This window comes from Schistocerca americana, chromosome 3 (genome assembly GCF_021461395.2).
Source record: "Schistocerca americana isolate TAMUIC-IGC-003095 chromosome 3, iqSchAmer2.1, whole genome shotgun sequence".
Taxonomy (NCBI): domain Eukaryota; kingdom Metazoa; phylum Arthropoda; class Insecta; order Orthoptera; family Acrididae; genus Schistocerca; species Schistocerca americana.
Window position 1 is genome coordinate 875469778 of NC_060121.1, and position 16567 is coordinate 875486344.

General features: G+C 40.2%; 1 protein-coding gene across 1 annotated transcript in view; it reads left to right on the plus strand.

Moving 5' to 3' along the window:
* Positions 1–16567, plus strand: part of LOC124605857 (rho guanine nucleotide exchange factor 26-like) — a 188642-nt gene that overhangs the window by 72132 nt on the left and 99943 nt on the right.

The following is a 16567-nucleotide window of genomic DNA, read 5'->3' on the forward strand; positions in this document are numbered from 1 at the left end:
GGATCCTTCTATCGACCACCAGACTTGCTCCTGATGTAACTGAAAACTTTAGAGAAACCCTCAGTTTGCTTGTACACAAGTTCCCCAATGATACTCTTCTAATTAGAGGTGACTTCAATCATTCAACAATCAATTGCAACAGTTACAGTTTTTTTGTAGTGGTGGCGGTGACAAGACATACTTTGAAAAATTAGTAAATGCCTTCTCTGAAAACTACCTAGAACAGATATTTTGGAAACCCACTCATGATGGAAATATATTAGATCTAGTGGCAATAAACAGACCTAACCTCTTTGAGGATGCCAACCTAGAAATTTTTTCTGGTGGCCATGAGGTGGTAGTTAGCAACAATGATTACCAAAGTACAGAGGGCAACTAAAACAAGTAGGAAAGATTAATGAGTAAGAATGCAGAGCCTTGTGGCAGTGATATTGAATAAAAAGTTCTCTGTTTTCCAGCCATGTCAGGTGATTAAAATTCCACGAGCTTTCAGCCAAGCACTTACACTAGCTGCTGGCTGTGATGTCACTGGTGTTCAAAGCAACACCATAGATGGGCATAAGTTAACTCGACATTCAATGTGCCTGCTTCAACCTCCCAGTTGCTGGATACCATGCTGTGCTGAGCTACAGGCCACTGTCTCTATTAAGGGTGTTATCAATGATTTTTATTTTAATGGTTAATTACACAGTCCTAGAAGCAGTTATTGTGAGCCACAGCATATGTTATGTCAAATTTGATCTGGTGACCGTTTTCTAGAGTGTGCTGAGCTAAAGCAGATTTTTGGGGTAATGTAGATTATTACTCCTTTCTGCATTGTTCTTGAAAGAGTAATGTTTGTCCATATGTGGGGCACTGTGAATGTCATATTAAGAACTCTGCCAATTTTATCAGCCAAATTAACCATCTGTGACTTGGTGCGGGTGAATTATGATCAGTTTTGATGATGAGGCACTGTCTACAAATGTGGCTAGCAAAGTCCCTTTGGACCTAGTATGGCAGTTTCTGAATAATAAACAAATTTACTGTTGCAAAGGACTGATGCTCTTCAGTATGTGAAACCATGAGGAACAGTGGTGTAGTTGGTATGGTCTTTAAATCATTAGCCTCATTCCGTTTACATTTCATAACTGCTGATTGTGAAGATGATTGGCTCATTGTGGGAAAATCCTCCATGATTGCCAGCGTCTCCGATGGCGCGCTCCTTCCAACTGGGGGCCCACTTCACAAGGGGGTGCACTCGTCTTACCTGATTGTTGACACCTCAGGTCACACCTCCCAGACCTCTGACAGGGGCCAATCGGCAATTTGGGAAGGTAGTAGCTCAGGTAATCACCCATTCCTGAGCCTGTTCTGTACCAGGGGGTATGTGCAAACCCTATCTGTAGACCTGGGCTGGGAATTACATGTTCCCCTGTCACCTGTTATGTTAAAGACGTATGGGCCGGCCTTCAGGAGTGCACAGAGAGGAAGAAGAAAAAAGAGGAGCCTCAAATGCCAAAGCGGAGGAAGTACAGGAGAAGGTGAATGAAGAAAGGAAAAAGGAACGAAAAACAGTGATGAGACTTTTCTTATGTCAGCTGCGGACAGTGCGGAACATTCCCAAAAACATCAGACGTGTTCCCCAAGGGAGGGGAAAAATAATAGCAAGAGGATAGACATGCAGCACACAAGGGAAAAGATGCTGCAAAGGCTGGGGCCCCATTGTAGATTTCTCCCCTGTGTGACCAGAAATCTTAAGTACTAACACAACATCTTTTGTAATGAACCTGTTTTAAGTGGCAAAAGCAAGGCAAATGGTATATATGTTTCATTAAGGCCACTGTTATTTTGTTTCAATAAAATGAAAAACATTTGTAACAAAAATACACATTTCCTTTGAGTCACAAGACAGATTTAAAATACCTTCACTGATATAAGAAATAACCTCAGAAGAAAGTAGCACTCTTGAAAGAAGTTTATAAGACAGGGAAGAGTTATGTAGCCTAAACCAACACTACAAGTAACCGCCAATAAAATGTTGGTTCAGCTATGTTCATTATGGTCAGTTATTAGTCACTGTGTTATGTCCATTATTTTACAGCTATTGTGTGATCTTTCTTTTAAGAAATATATGAGTACATAGCATACATACCACCAGCAACCGCCACAATTTTTTTCTTCTTATCATCCATACTTTCTAATATACAAATTATTTTTGAAGTGCCAAAATGTACTAGAATAAATAAAATGTCTATAAAACGCTGCACTGGACAATGTAATTGGAGTGAGACAATTGCATTTCCTGAAATCCATTGCCCGTGGCCTCGGGCATGCCAAGGAGCACCGCAGCCCTGGGTCCTTGGATAAACCATGAAAATCCACGGCATTATGCTAGACAAACAGACCCGGACTGCAGACAAATCAGTGAGACTAGATCCGATGAGCAGGGGTTGCACATTAGTGGGAAATGATGGGTTTCAGATCAGCAGGCCCAATCAGTTAGATACACCCATAGAAATGGCCTGTGGCTTTGTCCTGTCATGGAAGTCCACTTGTGTGGCCAGCTATTCACTTGTCACAGACACCATGTTGATGAAATGACACTGCGTTGATCAATCCGTGGAACAGATAACTTGCGCAAATACTCTGAGAATCAATACCAATGAGGATAGGTAGTAACTCATCGTAAACATGATCGCTGAGCCACAGACAGGTATGTAGAAATGACAATGACAACTAAACTTTCGGCCATAGGCTTTGTCAGAAAACACAGGCATTCGGACACAACTCGTGCATACACGACCGCCATCTCTGGCCACTGCATCAATAATCTCGGAGAATCAGATCTTGCCTCCCTGCCTCTGTGTGGTGGCAGCACTGACTGCAAGCTGAGGGGAGTGGTAGGAATGGGAGAAGCAGTAAGAATGAGAGAGTAGGGAAGTGGTGCACGTACTCAGCTGTGCCCAGCCAGAGAAGATGCATGACATCTCAGGAAACAAATCATTTCATGTACTGAGACAAAAACGAGATTTTTCTAGTGTTTTTTTTTTCTTCAAATTTCCCTGATATTTTCCTGGTTTCCCTGATATGTTTGAAATTTCCTGATTTCCAGAACTTGTGGCAACCGTCATTAAAGCATGCAAGAAGTAATACTTCCTAAATGCCTCTCTGTGTGCTGCAATTCCTCTAATCGCCTCTCTCTGATCCCTATTGGAGTGGTGTGTAGTGAACTGTATTATGTTCCTAGGTTCTTCATTGAATACTGGTTCTTTGAACTTCATAAGCAGTCTGTTATGGGATAACTAATGTCTGTCTTAGAGTGTCTGCCAGTTCTGGTTTGCAGCAAGTCATTGACAATCTCCCATAGGTCAAAGGAACCTGTGACTATTCATGCTGCCCTTCTTTGTATGTGGTCAAAGTCCCCTGTGACTATTCATGCTGCCCTTCTTTGTATGTGGTCAAAGTCCCCCTAGATTAGGGATGGGCAGATTTTTTAAAATATAGATATTTTGAAATATCAATATTTTTGGCCCATCACTAAATAAGAGAAACCTCAGTAGTGAAACACTTCTGATAAGTGTTCTTCACATGAAATATTGTACTTACTGTAAAAATTTCAGGCAACAATAGTCCATTTTCAGTTAAAAGCCAGTGCATTAATGCGCAGACTTTTGTGCCGAGTCTAAGTTGCTTTCACAGTGCGTCTACCTTATCTTGATTCAGGCACTCAACGGGTAAGACAAGTGCACATTCTGCCTCATTGTTGGGAGGAGTAGTGGTAATTTCCACCATCCTTATACAGTGCTGTCATCAAATGTGTTTGTTTTGCACATCGTATGTATCATTTTCAATGGTGGAAATGACACATGGAAGTAACCAAATTTCATCAGCATGCACCACACATACATTCATGTCCAAATTTGTAGTACTGAATATGAAATTAAATTAAGCCCATTGTAAGACATTTACAGTTACATTGCAAAGATTAGTAGTAGCTGGAATGGGCAAGAAATCTGTCAATGAGAGTTATAGCACATACGAATCAAAGACTGACAATTAAAAAAAATCACTTCCGATATTTAATATTTAATGTCAACTAACTGATACCTTGATCATTTAGATGTTGGTGATATACATCTCTATTATTATGAAAGAATATCGATATTTTTTGCCCACTCCTACCCTACGTTGTACAGCAGTATCTTAAGATGGAATGCATGAGTGTTCTGTAAACAATCTCTTTTGTAGATTGACTGCATTTTCTCAGTATCCTACCAATAAAATGATGTCTGTCACTTAGTTGTGATAATTGCATTTCATATCCCAAGAAACTGTTACATTCAGGTATTTGTGAGAGTCTGCTGCTATCAACTGTGCTTGTCAATATTGCAGTCATACAATAGTATGTTTCTGCAGTATTTGAAGTGGAGAGTTTTACCTTCCTGAAAATTTAAAGCAAGTTGCCAAACTCTGCATCACTTTGAAATCTTATCAAGATCTGACTGAATATTTGTGCAACTTCTTTCAGAGAGTACTTTGTCATATATAACTGCATCATCTGCAAAAGTCTATGGTTAGTAATAATATAGTTTGCAAGACCAGTAATATACAACACAAACAAAAGGGTCTCAGACCTCTTCCTTGGAACATACCTGAAGTTACTTCGTCAGTTGATTACACTTTAACCGAGACTATGTACCTTGTCCTTCCTACTGACAAAGCCTCCATCCAGTTACATAGTTTGTTTGAGACACCATATGATCATGCTGGTAATAAAGAGTTGCCGTACTGGGTCAAATGCTTTTCGGATGATGTAATATTATATCCATCAGATTGCCTTGAACCATCTGTCTGAGTATGCCAAATGAGGAAAGCACAAGTTAGATTTAGCAACACCAATGTTTCCTGAAACTAAGCTGGTTGGTATGGATGATGCCATCCTGTTTGAGAGACCTGTGTTTGAGTCAAGGACATGTTCTGAGATTCTGCAACAGATGGAAGACACTGTCATTGGATGCAAGGTTTATGGATTATTCCTGCTACCATTCCCCTTCTTATATTATAGTGTCTACCTTCTCCCAAGCCACGGTTTTTTGTTCAAAGGCTCTATGGAATGTTGTGGTTAAGACAGGGACTAAATTGACTCAAATTTTGTATAGGCATGGATTTCAAGTGAACTTGTTCAGTTTTAGATATTTCTTAGGCAATGCCACTGACACAAAAATAGGTACCACTCACAGAAGCGCTGTGACAATTACAGTGGGCCTAATACTCCCAAATCTGTGAAAGATGCGTAAAATACCTTTAGAATGTTCAGTTTCCTTTAGTTTTAGGGAGAAGCTCATCATTCCTACTTAACAAACATCTGATGATTTGATGGAAAAATGTACTACGTTTGTATCGACAGATAATTGGCAGCTCTGTCTTCCGAAAAACTATACGATGAAAAAAGGCGTTGTGAAAAATTATAAGTAATCGGGTAGCCAGTGAACTGGTTACACCGAACGCTTCTGGTAGTTATGCAAGTTACCACTTAGCACAAATATTGAGCTGTAGTCCATGTCGTGTGGTCTGAAAGTGTAATAGGTGACACATTAACGATATCTATGTGTGATCGCCACAGTGTGTTGACTCCTTAAGCCTGCGTTTACATGTTTGACGGAATGCTGTATCCCTAACTTTTCGTTTCACTCAGAGTGGCACAATCCCACTTACTGTGAGGAGCATTCCAACAATGTGCACCCGTTCAGTGTTTAGGGCGTACTGTGCTCATCAACTCGGGACAGTTTGAAAACAAATACATTATGAGAGAATGAGATTTTCACTCTGCAGTGGAGTGTGCGCTGCCAGGAAGTTTCAAATACATTATGAGTTGTGACACTGTCACTCGGAACTAGAATTAATATAGCGACATCGAGTAAGATCGATATTACTTCGACCCTCAGGGTGAAATCGAGAGTCGTGTGAAAGCTAGTCGACAGAGGTGTGTGCGCAACAGGAGAAAGCAGGTTCGACCATCGTTGGCTACGACCATACACGGGAGGGGGAAACTAGTTCCGCAAGACATTGAAAACCTTGAGCGGGCTGTGCGAACAGTGAGCTCACGGGGCTCGGTGACATTCAAGCCGAGGTGAACAGTGGCGTTTTGCGGATGTGTTGGAAGGGGGCGTGGGGATTGTTGTGTGGTGCAGTGTGCCTATTTTGCAGTTGGAGTTCTTTGGCGGAGCGTGGGAACACGCGTGGGTTAGAGCTCCTATGTGGGTTTTGGACAGACAGTGACGTCAGTTGAGGTGACACAGTGAATAAGACTCGCGACCTTGGCCGAAAAACATTAATTAATACTGCTGTCTCAGCAGGAGGGTTCGCCTTGCAGCGAGGAAGAGACTGGCATTAGCAGCATCCAAACTTTTTCGTTCTCGGAGCAGATGATATCGTCGGCAAATGTGCGCACTGCAAAAAAGATACATGATTTGAGAGAGGATGAGAAGCCGCGACTTCGTTCATTGTCGAGCGACGCCGAGCGATGAGTGGCGGTCCTTTGGACAGGCACACCTACGCTAACTGTTCGACACATTCGCAACATTACAGAAGGCCGAGGCCAGTATGCATCGACAGAGGTAAACTTACTACAATTTGTTAAAAAGGAAGAAGTCTCCAAATCAGAATCACTACTAATGCTGCTTCAGTAATTACGATCCGTAACATCAGTTTTGTATACAGTGAATACTCCACAGAAATACACCAAATTATCAACTACTGGTTTTTAATTAGGCTAATAACTGCTGCGTCACATTTAAATGATGAAAGTACAGTACATCTTTTACTTACTTTACAATAGACACGATGCTTAAGAAATTTTCAAAATGGGAACGTTTCCTACCCGCCCATCGAAGTCTCCAGAGCAAATTTATCCACAGAAACGTAGAATGATGATCAGAAAACCGTTGTTCAAAGAAATTAAAGTAGATCAGAGAAGCAGAAATGCTTTTCAGACTGCAGTAATTGCATAGTAATTGTATGTCTCGATGTGCGATTTGGTGCCAAGCAGGGGTCTATCGTGATTCACTTTACCAAAATGTGGATCTAAGAGGATGTCAGAGCTCCAAGTAACCAATGTTCTGCATCAAGCCTCTTGACACTTATCGCCTTTTGAATCGTAACTGTGATGGAACAGACTAATGACAGCAGATTGTAAATACAGACATCGTTTTCAGCAAGTACTCACTAATTTATAACTTAACTCTTTCCACAAACTTGAAAATGTCCTTGGTGAGGTCCACGGCATTTGATGTATATATACAAAAGAATGACACAGCTGTACAGTAATATGCTTTACACATTTGGAGAAAAGGTATATTCTTCAGTACTGTATTGAATATGCAATATTTAGTTTGAGACTGTGCCATAGGGACTTTCTCATGCAAGTGATGACTCATTCATACATTCAGTGTTCTGTCTAATCCATCAGTGATCAGAAGCAAGCCTAACTTTTGTAAGTTAACTGATAACTGCAGAAGAAAAGACCTACAAGAGTAGTGCATGCATCTGTCTTTAAGATGATAGAATCGTGTAGGCCTGTATTGTAGACAGAAGTTCCAATGAAGGGGAAAAAGAGAAGATTCAGGAATCAGACTAAATTGAAACATCAGGTCTATTGTTCCAGTAGATAGAAATAAGAGGTAGAAGAGCGGGAGATTCAGGAACTACGAGAAGTTAATAATTGATATGTTGTATTCTCGAAGTGCCCCATGTTTCATAATGATGCAGCAGCAGAACAAAGATGACTGAGCAGAATTTACTGTAGATGTGACAGTAGTAGAGAAAAACTCAAAAGACTGCCTGGTATTCAGAAAGTTCAAAGATGACCAAGGTGGGAAATTATTATTCAGTAGGTTAGGAAATTGTCATACAGGAGTTAACACTGCCATATAAACAGTTTTTTGTGTTGAAAATGAAAGTAAAAGTCCCTCACTGTTGTCAGATACTGTATTGGAAATATCTGTTGATTTATTTACGTGGCACTAAAATAATAATCGGCAGAAGTTACTTGAGGTTAGCGGAATAGTAATAGGAATACCAGCTACTACTTTCAGAAGTGTAGTGGTTACCAGTAGGTACAAAACGGCTGTTAGATGCTCATCATCACAGCAAGATGAAGAATGTCTCTTTTTGTGGATTACATAAGCCACTGACAGAGGTTTCATGGTAGGATAAAAAATATTGTTCCTATGACAAAATTCTCAAAAATGTGACACTGTACTCCTATTATTAAAATCACGCATCATTTTTGATAAGGAAAAAAGAAGCATGTTTCGGGGAATTTGCAGTTAGATATGAGTAGAAATATGGTGTTTGGTTCTAATGTAAATGAAGAGATTAAATAAAGTTTTTAGAATGGATGGGTTTGTTAGCATAACATTAAAATTCATTGCCATCCAACCTTCATTCCTACTTATCCACGAGGATTTTCGAGGTGTCTGCTGACATGTTGGATTATACTAAACAGGAGACAAGAAACATGTTATTGGGAGACCTCCTGTCCGCAAAAATCACTCTCAAAATGAACAGTTCGTGTTTGAATAGTTTCACTTTGTGATGTGGCCAGCGTTTCTCACGTCTGTGCAGGTTTCGGGCTAGTTCATTAATTTTTGGTTTCTCATAGTAAAAACAGCCAAATAATATTTAGTGAACATCATGTTGCATACAGTGCAAAGGAAACAAATCAAGCAGTGGTACATGGTTGCAAAAGAATGACATAGCAGCCAGGCCAGAACTTTTTTTGTGCGGGGTGTATAATATATGCAAGAGATTTCACCCAACTTTCCTGGGCTCTTTTCCAGGTACCTTCTGTCCTGTGGTATCCATACTGAGTAGCTTCTGCTGCTTTCTCTTGAGGAAACTTTCATCTTAATGTTTCATTTTCCTTTTTTTTTTCTTTCTTACCCTTCTTGGTACAATTGATTAAAAAGGGTGTGGAGGGGTAGAATTCAGTGAATAATTGGCATAATGTACCATTAGTGGCCACCTATGATGCAGAAATTATAAAACTCATTGTGAGATATGACAGATACTTAATCTAAATAATTGAGATGATTATGTTGAGAAATGAAGTTTAACTTAATGAAATAGTTCACAGGTGAATGGCCAGACATCAGAGTCCAACAGACACTGTCCACTGGACATTGACATCTGGCAATTCACCCGCAAACTGTTTCATCATGAATTAAGCCAGAAGCTGAAGAATCTCAAGTTGAACTTAGCTTTATTTTTACTTGTTTTTATAAAATATATTTCTTGAATTTAATGAAGCCAAACACTCTATATTTTTTGCGTTAAAACTCCAGGTCTCTCTGTGGCACCTTTAAGCCTCTCAGAGTGAGTGGTGTAGCTGTCTCAGCAGATAGATTTTAATCCAGAAGCTTACAACACCGTGGCATTTGTTTCTTTGGCCATGCCATGGAATGAGAGACAGGTGAGGAAAAATGTAGGTGCACAGTTTGTTCAGTTCTCGGTACGCTCCAGAAGTGACACAGAATATTTTGCGACGACAAAGTCACTCTTTTTCATTGAAAAGATTGAGGATAGGTTCACAAAAGTTACTGGAATAGAGAAAATGGGAAATGGATCTTTGTTGAACAAAACTTTTAATGCTAGTCAATTACATGGGCTTCTAGACCTGTGACAAGCTTGGGGATGTAACAGTTTCTGCCTCTTCCTCATAACAAACCCAACAGAATTCAGGGTATCACCTTCCATTGGCATGTAATGCTACAAGCAGATGAAGAACTGCATGTTAACCTAGAGTGTCGTGGAGTCCATTTTGTTTGTCACATTCGGAGATGGCCTGAGGATAATACGGTAGACACTGAGCTTTCATGTTAGCCTTCAATGAAAATGTTTTACCTGAGAAAATTAAGGTCGTTGTTTGTAGGTGTGATGTCAAAACATACGCCTTCTGTGATATGTTTTAAGTGCCAGAGGTTTGCACATGCATCCTCCTGCTGCACTAATGACCAGAACACCCCCACCCATACACTGACATGTTCAGTTTCCAAGAGGGAGAAAAAAATCCAGGAATACAAAACATTTTGCTATCTGTCTTATCAAGGTACTAAGATCGAGTTTGAACAATTCCATCCAGTCAATATAATGTCAAACTTTTCAAACAAAATCCACACCTCATGTGATAACAAGGTCTTTCACCTCCAGAGCAATTTTAAAACTGGTCAAAAAAAAAAAAGATTATAGGAGTTATAGAGTTTGTACAGTGTTACTTGCATCCAGCTGGTTAGGCAGCAGGATAGGGAAGGCAACAACAGTAGTGGGGGGAGGGAGGAGGGGAGGGGGCGGCATTGCTCGTGGATGGGATAGTGTGGAAGGGGAACGTTCTACACTGAAAACTTCACACAAATGCGAATCTTGTAGGACTTATAAGCTACAGCTAGTGTCTCCAGATGATTCTATTAACAGGTTACACCAGGGTGACCAATAACTTTACAAATAAACCATTTATTATTAAAAATACAATGAGTACTGGATCACACAGACACTGCAACAACAGGAACAATTTGTTTTCACCTGTCTTGTACATCTTTTTGTCTTTACCTTGTTGCCATGTTGGAATTAGCTTCTTTTCCTGGGACGCACAAACATTTACACAATCTCATCTCACTAACATGCTCATGCAACTACAATTGTGATAGAATCCTGAAACAGTCTATATTAATCAAACTATTCAGGACAAGTAAGGGCAGTAGCATATAAAAAGCTAATGCTCAGTATAAAATAAAAGTACGATTCCTTTACTTACATTGTTACAAACCCATATAATAATTCTCATTTCACCAGCTATCAAGGGCTGTTAAAATAATATTACGTTATTTCTTTGAAAACAATCTGTAGTCGTTCATGTATCACAGTAGGTAAGGAAGTTTTGGATGTTAACTATATGGCACAATACTATCCACTTGGCATGCTATCATTTGCCAAAAATTCATTTTGTATCTTGAACCGTTTGACACCTAAGAAATGTAATGAATATTTAACTTTCAGTCTATCTTTTGCACACAGTTATTGCTTAACATAGCAGTGTAACAATAACTAAAACCATTGATTAAATTTTAGACTGTTCATTATGAAGCTGAATGAGGCTATGGGAATCAAACATTTTACTGAATAGTATTATGAAAAAGATAGGTGCTACTCACAGTCGAAGTTAGGTACAACAAAAAGTCTGTCGGAAAGAGAGTTTTTGGCCAACAAGGCCATCTTCGAAATTGAACAGCGCACACACACACACACACACACACACACACACACACACAGATATATATAAACAAAGATGCTGTGACTTTCCACATAAGAAAGCGCTGGTAGATAGACACAATAAAAAAAACACACAAACACACACACAAATTTCAAGCTTTCGCAACCCAATGTTGTTTCATCAGGAAAGAGGGAAGGAGAGGGAAAGACAGAAGGATGTGGGTTTTAAGGGATATTGTGTGTGTGTGTGTGTGTGTGTGTGTGTGTGTGTGTGTGTGTGTGTGAGAGAGAGAGAGAGAGAGAGAGAGAGAGAGAGAGAGAGAGAGAGAGAGAGTTGCATTCCCGAAACATATCCGAGGTGGCGGAGGACATTTCAGTCCTAATAGAAGCAGCTCGCAGCTCAGTAGGCAACAGGCAACTGAGGTGGCCGTCCCTTAGGAACAGAGCCTTGGCTGGCCTCTGCAAGATACTATTGACACAATTACACACACTTTGGAAGGAACAGTATCCTATTCTTCACACCTTCTTCACTGGAAACACGTATCTTAGTAATCCTAAGAAACAGCTACAGCTGTCAGACTGTGTCAAAGGGCACTTCAGTGGCACAAACACCATATTTCAATGTAATATTTAATAGCATTCAAGAGACTTCAAGCAAAGACATGGTTTTTGATATGAAAATGGAAAACTTAAGTGTTAGGTGCAGTATGTATCATCTACAGGAGCCTACACCCCATTGTTTCAAGTATGGACTAAACTCCTTTACATTTGTAGCCACCCACAGTCTACAGTAGTTCTTGGCATCTCCCTCAGTGACGACACCTGTACTGATCCTGAGATCTTGCTGTACATTTTGCAGCACTCTTCATCGAAGTGTCCGCAAGCAGCAACTACCATCCCTAATTTCCTTACCTGGAAATGCCAGATGGAGCAAAACTCCTTATCCTTGTGTGCATGAAGTGTTGTATCACACATTGTTCAGTTTAATAAAACACCCCTGGACCCAGTAAATCAACAGTGAAATCCTTAAAAACACTAGCAACAGCATTAAATACCTCCTTGGGTTTTTCAATCATATTTGATGGGAAAGGGAGTTCCTCCCAGCTCCATTGTGGGAGGGCATTATTTTCTTATACTAAAACTGCAAAAAGACCCTCAACTTTTGACTAGCTATCGACAAATCTCTCTAACAAATGAGCCTTGTAAATTATTGGGAAGACTGCTCAACTGATGACCATGTTGGTACCTTGAAGCCAGAAGACATTCATCACAATTTCAAAGTGGCTTTTGGGCATTCCAGTCCATCACAGACCAACTGATTCATATCAAATCTGCAATGTGTAGTGTTTTCACTTACTGCCAACACGTTACTGCGGCATCCTTTGACCTGCAGAAGGCGTAAAATACACCTGATGCCATCATATCCTGTTCACACCACAAGAGTGGGTCTTCTGGTGCTGCTTACCCATTTTTATCCAGTATTTGCTAGCCGTGCGACTGTTCTGCATCTGGATAGGTTCAACCCACAGCAGTCAATACATGCAAGAAACAGGGGCCCCTCAGGTACTGGATCTGAACGTACCCTCTTTGGCATTGCAATTGGTGGCCTCGCAACTGGCGACCCACGGTTGCACCATCTCTATATGCGGATGCCGACCTTTGCTTGTATTGCAGAGCTACATCATTGTGCACTCCAGTGAGGTAACTTCTGGGGGCTGTGCAGAAAGTACATAACTGGGCTCTGAACTGTGGGTTTCAACTTTCTCCCACAAAATCTTGTGTTGTGCACTTTTGCAGACTCGGGGCTGTGCACTTGCACCCAGAACTTTATCTCGATAAACAGTTACTTGAAGTTGTTGAGACTTTCGAATTCATAAGCCTCGTATGGGGCAGTAAGTTAGTGAGTTACCATATATGTGTCAGCTTGAGGCAGATTGCACGAGGAAACTTGATGCCCTCAGATTTTTGAACAGCATTTCCTGGCATGCAGACCATACACTTCATCTGCTAATCTATGAAGCATTGGTTTTATCTTGCCTGGACTATGGGTGTGCCGCTTCTAAGTCAGCAGCACAGTTAATACTGAGCTTGTTTCACTGCGGTGGTGTGCAGTTGGCAACTGGAGCCTTCCAATATGAGGCCCATAGACAGCCTCCTGGTGGGAGTTGGTAGCTCACCACTGAGGGTCAGATGCCAGCAACTCTTGATAAACTGTGTGGTCATAGTCTGTCGGTTCTGATCGTTTGTCACACAAAAATGGGTGGAGCCACTAGGATACAATGGGAGTCTCTGCTGCAGCGACCTCTGTGATGTGTACCCAGTCTGATTGCTTGGATGGACCTATGGCCATAAGGAAAATGCTCATCCCACCCATTCTCAGATGCCTGTTGCATCTGGTTCTCCACAACCACCCAAGTACAACATGCCTCTGCACAGATGGGTTGAAAGTTGATAGGATTGGTTATGCTTTTGCACATGCCAGGAAAGGAAGGAAGATTGATGTTTGTGTCTCATTAACAATGAGGTCATTAGAGACTAAGCACAAGCTCATATTAAGGAAGGACGGGGAAGGAAATTGCCCATGCCCTTTTAAAGAAACCAACCCAATATTTGCCTTGAACAATTCAGGAAAATCCCAGAAAACCTAAATCAGGATGGCTGGATGCTGCATACACGAAGGAGCACAAGAAGTATTCTTTGTCAAGTGCATGCTGTGTATTCACTGTCGGAGTTTGTCTCCATATCACAGGCTCTGCAGTATATTAAAATTCTCATAATGGAGGACTTCCTGATTTGTTGCAACTCCATAAGCTTCTTACAGGGCGTATCTTGACCCTAACCCATAAACTTTGTGGTTCCTAATATTCAAGACCTATTAGTTGACCTTCACAGCTCCAGAACTACTGTAGCATTCACCCTGACACCAGGAAGTGTTGTTATTTGAGAAATGAATTCACTGACAAATTTGCTAAAGATGCAACCACAGGACACTAATTTGAACTTGGAGTACCGGGTACAGACCTAAGACTGCAACTGCAACATCAAATTTTGAAAACCTATGATGTGGAATAGTGGGTTCCCACAGCCCTCAGCAATCTGAGAGTAATTAGAGGATCCATCAATGTGTGGTGTACTTCCCTCAAAACCTCTCGGAATGATGCCATCGTACTTGCTGATGATGGGATAGCGGCTAATAAAGTTCATAAGTTTCCTGAAGGAAAGAGGATTTTATAATAAAATTTTACGCACCTCATTTTCAGTGTCTGGGGCAGATGCGGAGGGGGTACCTTTCACTGCAGTGCATGCCCCGAGTGGGTTTAAAGTACTTTCTACTTATGCACTGTGGTCTGTGGTACAGAGTTACTGCATGGGGTTGTCTTAGGAGGGGGAGGACTAGGCCCAAGTAAGGGTTGAACATTATTCGTGACCAAAATATTTATTGAATAACTTATACTTAAAAGATCAAACAAACAAATTAAGAAAAACTTACTTGAAAACTTTCAACAGTTAATTAAAAAACATATTAAGAACAAACACAAGAAGTCCCAAATTGATTAAATGTCATAAATGTGCACATCCCTGAACATGTGCTGCTGTGTTTACTTTGCATTCAAGTAAGACTTTAATACACTGTCACACTGACCTACGTTATACTGTTGAAAACATAGGAGAAACAAAATGTTGTATATGATTATGAAAATATCTATGTTCAAAGACAACAAATAAACTTTGCACTTAACTGTCACAATTATGGAAGCCAATACTTTCAACAGTGCAAATCACAGAGGCAAGGGAATTTGTTGCAGTTCATTGAGAATTAATTGCTTATCACTAAGTTTCAGTTCATATAATGAGATACAATATAATTATTAGGACACCAAATTTTTTTGTACAGACCTATGTGACAGAACAATGCATAAAATTGTATACAGTATTTTTGCTTCAATATGACAACTACAACAAGAATGATTTGCGTCACAAACAAATTAACAATTCACCTTACCGTATTTTTGGACAGCCAGTTAATATATAATTTCCCCCCTCCCACGTGGATACTGTTGGTCAAGGGGCAGTGCAACCTGTGGTCTCAGAATCCAATTGACTGCGTCCTCGGTAGTTACTCAGCATAAATCAGATATAGACACCTCATTGATAATAGAGACAGTTCTGTGTGTGGTGCTAGTAACTGCTATTATTACCTTGTAGGGGAAAAAAAAAAATTAAAACATAAATGACCTTTAACCCCTCAGTCATGAAACTGAACACAAAAGGGCTATGAGCATAATTACACACCTATTTACCAATAAAGAGGCAGAAACCAAGCCCTCCAGTATTAATAGAAAAAAGAGAAGAAAAAAAGGCCTCATTACTGAAAACGTGCCAAAGTTTCAACAAGGAGATGATGAGATTTGCCTGCTGTGGCATTTCAGTTTCAAAACAATGCTTGATGGTGTAATGATACAAAGGGACTGTGGTGCGAGATGGAAAATCAGCAAGATTTGAATGGATGTACACAGTTGGCAAACTAACTTTGATTGCATTAGCAGACAGTACCTTAAATATCAAGCAGTTGGCATGAATCCTCTTCTCCCAGAATTAACAAGTTAACTAGCAAGCAATAAATGAGGCAACTTAAAATAAAGTCCACAAAGCTATTTTATATAAGACGGTAAAAACACAGTACGTTTTAATTACAGTCACAGACCCTGGACCTGACAATTATCCTTTCTCTCAAATAATTTTACATGACTTTCCAGTGCAACGAGGAAGATGTTTTGTCCCTTTAAACCCATAATCACTGTTGCCATCCACTATGCCTACCATATCTGATGCCATACTTTGCTGTAAGCCCACGACTTTCATGTAGATATTATCTGCTGTTTTATTTCAATAGCATTTTTTAATGATTTTCCAGAAATGATTTGTCTGTTTGACTTTAGGGCTGTTACTCTGTAAAATTTGGAGTTGATTTTATTAGAAGATACTCTGCTACAACAGATTTTTCAGTATGGCATAGCTGCAAACTTATAGCGTTCTTTGTGCCACTTTGTACAGTGCTCTCTCATGAAATAAACTCTATGAAAGTGCTAATGAGTTTCATAAAATATTGCAGGATTTCCTGCCCATCCAACCAGAGAAAAAATGTACACATTCATTCATTCTTTGTTATTTTATCCACTTGTGGCTGGTTGCATCATTCACCAACATCCTTTCTTTATTCATTCGTTTCTTCATTCATTCATTCATTCATTCATTCATTCATTCATCCGATGTGCCCCATAGACCCCAACCAAGGAGGAGAATTGTCAGGGATGTGCAA